Source organism: Clupea harengus, chromosome 6, assembly GCF_900700415.2.
Source record: "Clupea harengus chromosome 6, Ch_v2.0.2, whole genome shotgun sequence".
Classification (NCBI taxonomy): domain Eukaryota; kingdom Metazoa; phylum Chordata; class Actinopteri; order Clupeiformes; family Clupeidae; genus Clupea; species Clupea harengus.
Window position 1 is genome coordinate 26,198,717 of NC_045157.1, and position 13,277 is coordinate 26,211,993.

At 45.1% G+C, this 13,277-nt stretch overlaps 1 long non-coding RNA gene across 1 annotated transcript in view; it reads right to left on the reverse strand.

The window, feature by feature from the left end:
- Positions 1–13,277, reverse strand: part of LOC116220820 — an 88,195-nt gene that overhangs the window by 55,187 nt on the left and 19,731 nt on the right. The window lies entirely within an intron of this gene.

Genomic DNA, 13,277 nt, shown 5'->3' on the forward strand with positions numbered 1-13,277 from the left:
CAGATTGTTTTTTAACATTTAATTCAGTTTCTTCCTGTGCTTGGATGAACATGGCTGTGTTATGGATTTCTAGCCTAATGTACTCCAGCAGGTTGGGAGAGGGGCCCCGGCAAGCCATGGAAATTATAGAGGCTGGATCAATAGTCAAGGTCATGACCTCCTCACGCTGCCCCCCAGCCCTGCGCCCTGGTCCAGGTCCAGCCTTTGATTCTGAGCGCTGCCCTCTGAGTCTGCCCCCGGCCGGGGCACTCGGACACTCTCTCCCCCCACAGCACAGACCGGCGGGCTTAAGAGGGCTGGACCACAGACGGGGAACTAAACAAGGGAGGAGAGTCAGATGAAGGTGGGAGGAGGAAAGAGAAGGAGGGATTCTTCCCATCTATCCCCCTTCCTTCCCCATCCCCCTCCCCCCAGTAGGCATTAGGACACCATCACGCCTCAGATTGTTTAAATGTCCTGTGTTCATCAGTGGCTTAACGGATCACAGAGATGACAGGTGAGAAATAGGTGTGCCAAAAGGGATGCATTCTGAAAATGACTTGACATGATGACTGCTTGCTAATAACGTTAATCGCATTTTGTTTCTGACCTGTGTACCAATTAACTTTACATTTAAACCCTAGGTTTTACTGGGACTGGGCATAAGAGTGAAGTATAGGAAAGCCTCCTGAAACTCCTTCCCCCTCATGGAGATAAACAAGAAGCCATGAGGTTCAGACAGGAGATGGGAAAGACCCGCCAGTGAGTGACATTAAACCCCTTAAAACCTTTACAGATTGCTGTTGTGCTGTGACAATGCCCAGTAAACTATCTAAATTGCACAGTTTTTTGTCCTTCTAAAGCTGGAGCTGCATTGCCTGTCAGACTGTCAAATGTATTACACCAATCTGTCTGTCTGTCACACTTTTGTGTGGAAGAACCTATCATCATCATCATCACAGCCCTTTCAAAAAAGTTTTTTTTGTGTTATTTTCCCCCATAGCCTTATCGCTGCCTTGGACTCTCCCCCCTCCATCTTGGACAAAATTACCCCCTTATTTTGTTGTGTCTAAAATTACTGCCCCAGGAAAATTGGACAGTGTTTCTGTTGAGGGAAATCAATACTTCTCGCTCACGTATATGATCAACATGTCAGAGCCATCACATGGGATAATGGTCAAGTCAGGGAAAAATGGTGGGTAATACCAAGGACGCTGGGGGAACTGGGGCCAAAATAATACCTCTGCTCTACTGACCAGTAAACTGTGGTTAAAACACAGAAATGTTAGTATGGTGTTAGGTGAATCAAGGCCCTGCGATGTCAAGAACAGATTGAACCACATTTCGGAAAGCACCGCTGTTTAAATCAAGCTGCTAATGGCCATGGAAACAGGGGGATGGACATATGGGAATAAACAAGAGAGAGAGAGAGAGAGAGAGAGAGAGAGAGAGAGAGAGAGCGTGTGCACGCGCGCGCGCGCGAGAGAGAGAGAGAGAGAGAGAGAGAGAGAGAGAGAGAGAGAGAGAGAGAGAGAGAGAGAGAGAGAGAGAGAGAGAGAGAGAGAGAGAGAGAGAGAGAGGCATGTTTACATTCTTATGCCTAGAAAAACTAAGTCTCAAAACTAAGGTTTGTGGAGGCCAGCTAAATAAACCATCCTGTTGTCATGTTAATAGCTTTCAATCCCAATGCTCACACCCATTTAAGGAACATCCAGAGGATCTGACTGAAAGGGACCCGGCAGTCTGCAAAAGCACTCATTTACTTCTCAACAGTGGTGAATGACATCAATTTGACATCATTCATCAGTTTGATAATAGAGCAAGGTCTTCACTTTTTCTGATCCTGAAACTACTGAATGATTCTTACATTTCTTTGGTAATTGGTACTTTTTGGCAAATTACCAATAGCTATAGGACAGATTTTTGTTTTGTTTTAGAACAGACAGCTGTTCATGCTACTACACGCTTGTTTAGAACTTTTAGAACATACTTATATAGTCAGTGTCATAGAAATTATTTAGTTATTAATTATTTAAAAAATCAACTTTACCTAGATAAATTGTATAAATAGTCTATATGATAACTGTAATTCAAATGAGTCAATACATATGTGTGTGTTTGTGTGTGTAATGTAAACAATACATATATTGTTTGTGTGTGTATGTTTGCATGTGTTTGAGTGTGTGTGTATGTGTGTGTACCCATGAAGGGTCTCTGTGCCCTTACATTTGTGTTGCCTGACAGTGTCCAGGTCCATCTGCCTATGAGCAGCGAGACCGGAGTGTTAACACCAGACACTCCACAAAAGGTGTTTCCCTTCTGATGTGAAATTACACATCGCAACTGAAAAGAGGGCAGAGAAGAAACACAGGGAAGAAGACCCAAGGGGTAGCAGAACATGGCAGAAAGACAGAGATGGAGGAGGGGTTGGGAGGTGGGGTGAAAGACAGAGAGAGAGAGAGAGAGAGAGAGAGATAGAGAGAGAGAGAGAGAGAGAGAGAGGGAGAGAGAGAGAGAGGAAGGGAGGAGGGGAAAGTAGTACAGGGTTTTCTAGTGTGATTGCTTCAGTGAAATTGGAGTGAAAGGGATGAAAACCTATAAGTGGAAATCAATAGGAGGAGGCAGGAAAGCATAAAAAGAGAGAGAGGTAATAAAATAGAATATAAATAAATACTGAAAGGGGAGGAGAGAAGAACAGAGCACAGCCAGTAGAAAATGATTTCACCGGTAGAATAATGTAGATATCGCCCAAAAATGCATCTAGCGATTTCCTCAAGTCATCCCTGACCAGTATGGATCAAAGAGTAATTGGTTATTAATTGTGGAATGTGCCTTAAGGAAGTACATAAAGACCTTGGAGCTTGCTGTACACAATCCAAATATCACAATGCACCTACAAAGCCATGTGCCTGGTGGAGACACACTAAAACTTTACAGACGTTCCCACAAGCCAGCAGCCCAGACACAACAACATCCACCTACGGCGGGGTTAGAGTGTGAACTTCCCCCAGGCCTCCAGATCAGCCCAGTCATCTGCTGGCGAGCCGTCGGCGTGTCCTCCAGGACCTCCCCTTGGCCTGTTCTCACGGCTGTTAGGACGGTAAATACCGGTCAATTGTTGGCTGCTTCCTCTGCGTTCCTGATGGCGCAAGAAAGAGCGTTTAATTGTATTTGAAAGCAGAACGCCGATGGAGATCAATGGGACGGGGGCATTGATCTGTTTATGCAGAGCCATGCGCAGAATATCAGATTCTAGCCCTGAGATATTTAAAAACGGAGCTATTGATCAGCCCAGGCTGTGTTCCAACAGGGATCATGTCAGGCGTGGTTACCGGAAGCGCTCGGGTTTGTGTTTGCTCAGACGATAGCCTTGCCTGTGAGAGCGCCCATTGCATGATGACCAGGCTCCGTGAGCAGGCCTTCCCACAGTACACAGCCCAGCCAGAACCGGAAGAGCACACAGAGCCTCAGAACTCCAATACTCCTGTTTAGAAAGACATTCACAATGACGTCTGCAGAGTGAGTAGAAGACAAGGTCTGCAGCAATGCCAAGCATTCTGAGCCGCTGAACCTCGTGTCAGTGCTAACTCACAAACTTGCCCGGAGGCTGATACTAATGAAGGTGGAGGATTAACAAGAATGTTAAAAGGCTTGCAACTTTCGAAACCAAGCAACATGCTAATGACAAGCTTTTCCACAAGTTCCAGAGGAGTGCTTGGAGTTTGGGAGCTCTGTGAGAGTAAGTCACCAGAGTGAGCACATGAAAAGACTACACAGTTCGCTTTCCCGCCTGACAATGCTGTGCATACCAATGATCCAAGATCTAAGGGGAAAGCTTAAGGAAAATCCACACCATCTGGGAAAACAAAACAAAACAGTGAAAAAAAACAAGCAAGTGATGTTCAGACTTGGCCACACAGCTCTACCGCATCAAACACATAGATAGAGTGTGTGTGTGTGCATGTGTCTGGAAAGAGACAAAGAATCTGAGGGAGACGGAGCGAGCACACTGACAATGGTCTCATTCCTCTCCTGACCTTCTCTGCAGCAGAGGGCCCCCATCACAGGGTAGGACGGCAGATTGTATTCTGTTCTACCATTTGTAATACAATACATGGAATGTGGCTTGATTGAATATCAAACCCATATTCAAAAGATTTGTGCACTGTTAAATATAGTGCAAAATTTGAGCCCAGCAGCGCTCACAGCAAGCTGAGGTATTTCAATATCTGCAGACTGCAGGTGAGTGTCCCTGAATGTCCCCCAAGCCTGAAACCTGTGGCGCTGGCGTACAACACCTGCAGATGAGTGTCCCTGAATGTCCCCAAAGCCTGAAACCTGTGGTGCTGGAGTACAACCCTGAATGTCCCCAAAGCCTGAAACCTGTGGTGCTGGAGTACAACCCTGAATGTCCCCAAAGCCTGAAACCTGTGGTGCTGGAGTACAACCCTGAATGTCCCCAAAGCCTGAAACCTGTGGCGCTGGCGTACAACACCTGCAGATGAGTGTCCCTGAATGTCCCCAAAGCCTGAAACCTGTGGCGCTGGAGTACAACCCTGAATGTCCCCAAAGCCTGAAACCTGTGGGTCTGGAGTACAACACCCGCAGATGATGTTCAAGACACTAAAAACACACACTGAACACACAATCAGGCTAATGCAGGGAAGAGGAGAACCAAATGCATAGTTTGAAATTACCTCCGCCAAGGAGGTTCGGTTTTCATTACCGTTTGTTGGTTTATTGGTTTGTTTGTCTGTCAGCGGGATTACCCCAAAACCACCCTAATAATTGTATACTTCTTTCTCATATAACATAACAAACATGTTCTTCAAGTTTACCTCAGAGCCTTTGGAACACGGAAACAAACACATAAATAACATACTTGTTCGGTTTTCATTTTCTCCACTACTTCTAGTGATGCATTGTCTGTGTTACTAACCGGATTAGATAGCCATGTGACAAATTGTGGCATAAAACATGACACCACATATTGCAATGGCTTAATTAATTTAGCCATGCCATAACACTGACCGTTAGTGCTCCTTGGTTTGTGACTGAGTGTGTATGTGTGTGTGTGTGTGTGTGTGTGTGTGTGTGTGTGTGTGTGTGTCAAACCTACTGAGCTGCGTGAAACCCAGCCAGGAATTTCCAGATTTATCTCTTGCTGCTGAGGGATCCTCAGAGGTTGTGCTGCTGTCCGTTTATCATGTGTAAATAAACATTAATTGCCCCTGGAGCCCCTGTGTGAGGTGCTGACTCGGTGCCTTTCCTTTATCTACATTATTGTCCAGAATGTGCAACACAACAAAACTGCCAGACCCATCATGCTACTCGTATTACTCTCTGCCTCCCAATACAAATGAACAATTAGTAGCTAATGCAGACATGACAACAGCCGGTGATTTATTTGCTTATCTATTCATTCTGAGCTTTCGACAAACATATTATCAGTTCAGAGTGCTGTTACCCTGGAGTTTGTGTTCCAGCAGAACAATAGCTTCTGGTGGTGGCATGACCCACCACCACCAACAACAACAACAACGGAAAAAAACGCTAGCGGAGAGAGAGGAGGGGAGAGGCAGATAAATCACATTGCATCTCTGTGTGTATCCCACTGAGCACCTCTCCACTGGGCAGAGGAGGCAAGGAGCTGGGGCTGAGAGCACCAGCACTTATTACATTTGTGATTCTTCAAAGAGTTTGCCTGATATTGATTTTGTGTCAAGGTTACCAGCTCATTCAGGCAGAGTGCACTGTTTTTTTAAAGCAACTGGACCGACTTGAAACACACTGTGTTCAAATGGAGAGCCTGCAACCTTGAGGTGGAGACACAAAACAGGGGAGCTGGAGAGGGGGGAAGTCCAGGGCTGCGAATGCAAAGCCAGGAAGATCTTGCCACAAACAAAGAATTTAATAAATAAATAAATAAATAAATAACTACATATGGAGGAGTCACTTAGTCTTCTGTAATCCCTGAGCTCCAGCTGTGGGGCGAGAGATGTTGAAAACAAGGCTTGAGGTTGGAGGCAAGGATGGAGGTTTCTCTCCTTCTGACTGAATCTCAGAGATTACTCTACTGTCTTGGCTTGGGACGCTGGGGCCAGGGTTGTGTGCTGCTGCTGTGTGTTTCTCCATGTTTGATGCCTGCGAGGGCTTTCCTGGGATTTCTCCTGGCAGCGTGCACCGGCCTGGACCATGCTGACTGCATGCTAATGGGCTGGCTGCCGGAGTCGACCCACACATATGAGGAAACAGGAAGGCCCTGGGCGGTGGTCTTAACACATAAAAAGTGCTCTTCAACTATCAAGCTGCTTTTTAAAACCCAACATAGCTGATGTACACAGAGAGAGAGCAATAAAGACCCCCTTATATTAGAAATGCATAGAATGCTAAAATAAACACTACCTATAGACTAGTACAGCTGTGTATTACCCAAGCCTAATGAGGGAAAAAGTGTTCAAAATAAATCACAGGCCGGAGTACATAATCTGGTGGTTCTCTGTGGAGTTTGGGGTATAATCTGCTAACCTTTATGAAATATTAACCTCCCAGTAAACTACACCAGGAAGCTTGGGGTTTGGTGAGAGCTTGACGAAAGCCTTTCATGTGTTCCAATCATGTAGCATAATAGGCATTAATAATTAATGCTGCTGCTTTATCAGAAACACTTAACTCAGTGTACTTTCTTCATTTAATTACATTCCACTCAGCTCTGTTTGAAGTAAAGTTGTTTGTGCAAAGGCAAGGCATACACAGTAGGTAAGGTTTGTCTACTTACTTGTGGTCAATGATTTGCGTAAACTTTGTAGGAAGGTTAGAGTCAGTATAGCGTAGTACAGAGAGGTTGCCATGTGGTAATAGAGTTATCATTTCTATAAGGTACTGGCATGTACAAATATAGAATGTAAAGATGGGTACTTGGCTGGATGGCTATTTTATGCATCTCAACACATGATGTGATTCACTCTATTCACACCACACAGGTACTCCAATTCAGTGGATCCGAGAGCCGTCCAGGTACTTCACTGGGCCGGCCAGGGTGAAGACAGCGCCCCGAGGGGGTCGGCAGGAGGTCAGAGGGTCCGGCTCTCACACTACCAAACACTGAGGTTATCTCCAAGCTCTCCAGAGAGCTAATACCTATTCTTCTAATATCACAAACACACACCAGCCATACACAAACACAAACAAAGAGAGCAGGCAGTCAAACACAGCAGACGCAGAGGCTGATTGCACACGGGCTCATACCTCGACGAGGTGAAATTCTCATGAAAGCTCAAAGGCAACAGCACACTGGTGCCTTCATTAGCGGTTTCTGAATGTTGGTGAGGTGTATTCTTTCTCTTGAAGGGATATCAGAGAAGCCACACTGCAGACTCTCTGATAGTTAATATTTATTCTTTTCTAAAACATCCCATCTAAAGGGCACGAGGCACTCAGCCAGTTGTGTGTGCTCTGCCGCCGCCACTGAGGGGATATGATTCAGTAGGATTAAGTGCTACTGCCACCTACAGGGTCGGAACACTGTACATCACTGCACACTCCTCTCTGACAAAGCACCATCCTCGGATGCAGCAGTCAGATGTGTGTCATCACATCTTAACACATGACATACTATACAGATATCCCATTATGCTGCTGTATTTCACTGTATTGTATTGTAGCTGTATATGTGAAATGTTGATGTGAGTTGATGTTCTACATGACATAACTCCTGATATTCTTGCGGTAGCAGACCAGATTAAAAGGCAGGACATGCAGCTTTCTTTGTCATGGAGTTACAATGATTCTCTAAACTGTATTTCTGTTATTTCCATCCATGAATGCATGCAATTTCCACTAGGCATAGCACATTCGTACTCCTTTCACACACTCTTTGTACAGTAGGACAATACAGCACCACTCTACAGAGCAATACGTTCTCCATTCTCCATTATAATACGGGTAGATGAAATCAAGCATTCTGATTGGTTGAAAGGAGGTCACGGGGTGTACTGTATTGAGCCATAATGTACTGTACAGCTGTTTACATTTACCTGAGCGTTCCATATCAGTGCGCACTCAAAATATACTACCTTAGTTCGAAAAAAAATGGCGGACCAAATCTCCGTAGATCATCGTATTTCTACCTAAAAGTTTTAAGTTTTACTTCTTTTTGCTTAGATTTTTAGAAAGTTACCGAGAAATAGACACTGTACCATTATTGTAACTGAAAAATATGTCTAAGAGGATTTGCGAGGTGTATTAGCCACCTATCAAAGGTTAGCATGCTACTAGCCGTTAGCGATTAGCAATTCCTCTGTGTTTTTGCAAAGCATCTGCCCCAACTTTCTTTTCCCGACATTTACATTTATCTTGTACATATTCCATCCCCATAAACTGGAGATTTCAAGAGTAGAGATGCCTTTCAATATGCAGTTGCAGGATGGGTGAACGACACCAAGATATGGCATTTGGAGACAAAAACAATATGTATGAGATCACAGGACATGTATCCTGGATCTTATCAAAGCTAACCGTTCTTGAGCAATCAAGAGTGCCAATATGGGCTAACGAGTTGTAGCCAAATCCCAAAGGGCTAAACAGCTCGCTAGTTATTAGCACTCTAGCTCGCTCAGGGGAGTTTAGCTCTAATAAGACACAGCAATTATTCACGATTGTATCAATTGTATATCTAGGTTTTCTCTGGCGACTGTTGTCTCATCCATCATCACAACATATCCCGGGCATTTTGAACTTTCTGTAGGTTGTGACCGTAAACAGCTCGCTAGCTATTACCACTTTAGCTTGCTCAGGAGAGTACAGGCTAACAAACGCGACGTTCCCAATGCTGTTTGTCTGTTGCATAGCAACAGCCACACATTCGGGGACTATTTTCTCTAGAGTCTAGGCTACTGAAATGCGATACACAACGTTTGGTGGCTATTACAACTATTTCGTGCTGAAAGGCAGCTTACTATTTAGTTACTATTTATAATGTTGCTGGCAACCGTATTATAAAAGCAATAAGGTACTCGAGGCAGTACTGTATCGTCAATAATGTACTGTGCAAGGGTTTGCCGGCCCTCCGCTTCGCGTCGGGCCTAACAACACCCTTGAACAGTACATTATTGACGATACAGTACTGCCTCTCGTACCTTATTGCTTAACTACGGTCTTCCCTGCCAACACCTCCACTGTGTTATTTGCACAGAGGATCTTTGCCGCTGGTCACCTCTAAGTAAAACCACAGGAGGAACACTGAATATCAGGCCATTGATTTACCTGCTCCGCTAAACTAGCCTCCATTAGCAGCCCAGTGCAGAAAACGGCAGCAGGAGGACAACCACTGAGACGGGGGGAGAGAAGAAGAGGCTCCCTGTGGTCCGACTGGAAGGCCACTGGATCTGTGAGTGGCAATGACAAACCCTCAGCATTTCCACTGATACTCCGCACTTTGAGTGATGATATTTTACAGGAGCCACCAGCTGCGAGCGATAGATTTCCTTCTGGCTTTATCAGGAATAAAATAGCCATGGATATCAAATAATCCCTTTGAGGCTCCACAGGCTGCACTTTGAAGAGGGTACAAAGGAAAGACTTCTGCTTGCTCTCTACCACTCCTTCACTCTCTCTCGCTCTTTCAGACTAGACTCAGATCAATAAAACCTTACATAATTTTTATAAAAAGATAATGGCAGAAGTACGTTTTAGTATAAAAGAAGGTCATGGATGTGACATGGATGTGACAAAGACGGATAACTAATTACTGTAATTTCAACCAGAAGTTAAGACAGAAAGATTACATACAAACAAACAAACTGTAACCTTACTTCTTTAATACAGCTAATTGGTTTCCTAAAACCCTGAGATGCCGAATTTTGTGAGGCCAATTATTTGTATTAAGTTAGTAGTGGCCATACAACAGTCACAAGATATAGTCAGTGTGGCTCAACAGACCCACTTGATCAATAACATACTACAGCAAAATTACCACAATGTGGAAAAAAATCATCTCATACTGAGATGCATAATGTAACTGGTGTGTTTAAATAAGCATGTTGACCTGATAACACTAATGAGAGCCAATCAAGGCTGTCACAAAAGCATTTGATTGAGGGCTCTCCTGTGTCACAAATCAATGACCCTGCCAGCGCGCCCTAAATATTTGATGAAACCACAACCAACCTGCTGTTCTGCCTGGGCTTTAATGATTCGGACACACTATATCTTGACATCCTCTTAAAAGACAAAGAAAGACGGAGTGGATACATAAAGTTTTGCTGCTTTCATGCTGGATGGACAGGCGTCCAGTCCAATCAGCAAACTGTTCCGTCTTGTGTCTTTGAGTCAGTCAGTGCAAGCTATCATGAAAAAAAACTCCATAACTGGAATATGCAATACCCATTCAACAGCGCCCGAGAAAAGATGAATATGGTTGAATATGTGCATACTTATTTTGTAATCTTTCGCAGGCCTGTCAGGCCCTCCTATGTCAACACACTTGTGTGGGTTCTGAGAAGACCTGAATGTGTTATCAGGACATTTTTCCTGCTCCCACACAAGAGATAAATAATTCATGGAAAGGACTTCTTGTTGCGTGTCCCTAAACGGCAGAGGAGGCAGCCGAGGGATGACAGCAGTGTCAGGACAAGTGCCACAGATCTGACATGACAAGTGACTAACACGTTTCTCCCCAGTCCTGGCCCCCTGGAAGACCACGGCAGACTGGAGAGGTAGGAACGTATGGATTCCTTTTTCTTGTGTGTCTGCCTCTACATTTACGGCTAAGAGTGCTGCTCATCATTTGCAAGTAATAATGCCGGATTGTTGTTTATTTGATAGTCTTGGGGAAAAGCTGAGACCCTCTCCATCCACTTCTCTTTTTTTCTGTTCCAATCTCCCCCAGACCCCCCTCCCTCCCTCAGCAACCCACACCTTTTTTTTCTCTCTCACACTTGCTTGGCCGTTCACGCTTGTCTGTGGATCAATAGGAGCAATTCTTGGAGAAATACGATGTCTCCATGGCAACTGGGCCAAAAATTCTCGGCAGGTGGGGGGTAGGGGGGGTGGAGGGGTTTGCTGCGGCTACAAGGGCCTCCAGAGGCTAACCGCTGCCACTTCAATGCAGGAGATCCATGCGGCCTGATATTTACAGTGCAACAGCCAGAAGAGCGGAGATGCACTCACAGCATGCTGCCATTATATTGTAGTGTCGTAAATCAAGCATGTTAATTTCCGCTAACACCAACATACCATTAGAAGGCGCGCATTTGCCTCTGCTGACCAGCAGAGAGAAAGACAACGAGAAAGGGGGGAGGGAGAGAGAGACTGAGAGAAATATTGTAAATATGCAAGTGGAGCCACGGAGGGTTAAGATCAAGGCTGCGTGTGTGTGTGTGTGTGTGTGTGTGAGTGTGTTTGCTTGTGTGTGTGTTTACTTGTGTGTGTGTGTGTGCGTGCATGTATGTGTACATGTGTGTCCCATGTTCCTTTGACAGGGTGGAGGCACAAAGAGGTGGGGCAGTGATTTGTGCAGGCTGGGCCCTGACTGTGCTCAGTGGTGACCAGGGGGAATTGGTGCTGCTGTATGGTGGAAATGTAGGCCCCTCTCTCTGTCACACACACATGCAAACACACACACACACACACACACACACGCACGCACACACACACGCACGCGCACACACACACACACACACACACACACACACACACACACGCACACACACACACACACACACACGCACACGCACACACACGCACACACACGCACGCACACGCACGCACACACACACACACACAGCTGCTCCCTGTCACAGTATTTGGACATCTCTTAACTAAGCTGACAGGTCACAGACAGGAAGGATCACAGGCAAGAAGAGAAGAGTGCTTTCTCACAAGAAAGAGATGAGAGATTTAAGAGTATATGGTGAAGGGTGAAACATATATGGTGTAAAAAATCTAAAATATACTATAGATACTAAAAACCTTTTTGACCATGTTAATTCTAGCTGGATTTTGTTTTAATTTTTTCTTAAATTGATTGTTTGTTTTTTTATCTAGCCATTATATCTTTACATAGTACTGTCTCATTACACTGTAATTGTGAGCAAGAATCATCACACTTCAGTCATGTTCCAGCAAAACAGACATAAACAGTCTATTAATATTGCATAAGGCTGGAATGGCTAAAGAGGGTTGTAAACATTACATGTAGGTTAGGGGATGAAAGGTCCCCCTTACAGGAGTCACAAGACCAGGCCATTCTCAGCTGAGCGCGGGAGCCCTGCAGAGGCTCACAGGGGGGGCTCACAGGGGGGGCTCACAGGGGGTGCTCTACAGGGGGGCTCTCTGCACTAAGGTGAGCCTCTGCGCTACAGCTGCCTTGGAGGCACGGGGTTCATTGTTACAGGCACACGGCAGAGATCCCTCCAGACTGAGTGGAGCACACATAAGTCACGCCACTGTTTAGGCTAATGTATGTTTAGGCTAATGCATATTTATAGTAGTGCTGATAGCGGGACCACATGAGCTCATTGATGAGTGTTCCAACAGTGACAGGAGAATGCATCTACCTCCTCGTGTATGCACTTCACCATTGCTTTCTCCAACCATGCACATGATTTGTGGGACAGAAAACTATAGTGCACAGGCAAAACAGACATGAGATCCAGCAGAGCAGCCTCATACTCACGGAGACCCTATACAGAAATACCTTGAAACAATCTTGTTAAGTCTCAATTTAGCAGCAGCTTGGAGGCAGGGCTATGTGCTTGTGGTGGGGAGGGGCCACTGGCCCCAAGCCTCCCAGTGGACTTGCCCTGGAGAGGTGAAGCCATTTAGAAGGCATGTAATGCTCCAGATGTGGTTTTAAGGGCAGCTATCGGAGATTAGCTTCTCTGAGAAATATGAAATATGTGCTCGGAATCCTGATGCAGGGCAGGAAGTCAATAAAATCAAGGCTGAGTGTTTGACTGGGCAGAGTGCTGCAGTCGGCTCTATGGAGTTTGCAGACACAATGCCCTTTACAGATCAAACTCATTCCCATGGTCAAAGCAGACTCAACACAGGCGACAACTGCAGCTACCCATTCATTGTCTGGGATTAAGGGCTATTTTGAACATGCCTCCCTGGTCTGTGTTTGAAGGCGAGAGTACGGTCAAACATGTACATTACTTTAATCACTTGTAACCCAAAGACAGTTTACACACAGTAAAGGAAAGAAAAACAACAGCAAGGGTGAAAAAAAAACATAATTCATTAAGAATGTCTTTAAATTGAATTTAAACAAAAAATCTCTCTATCATGGAATTCTG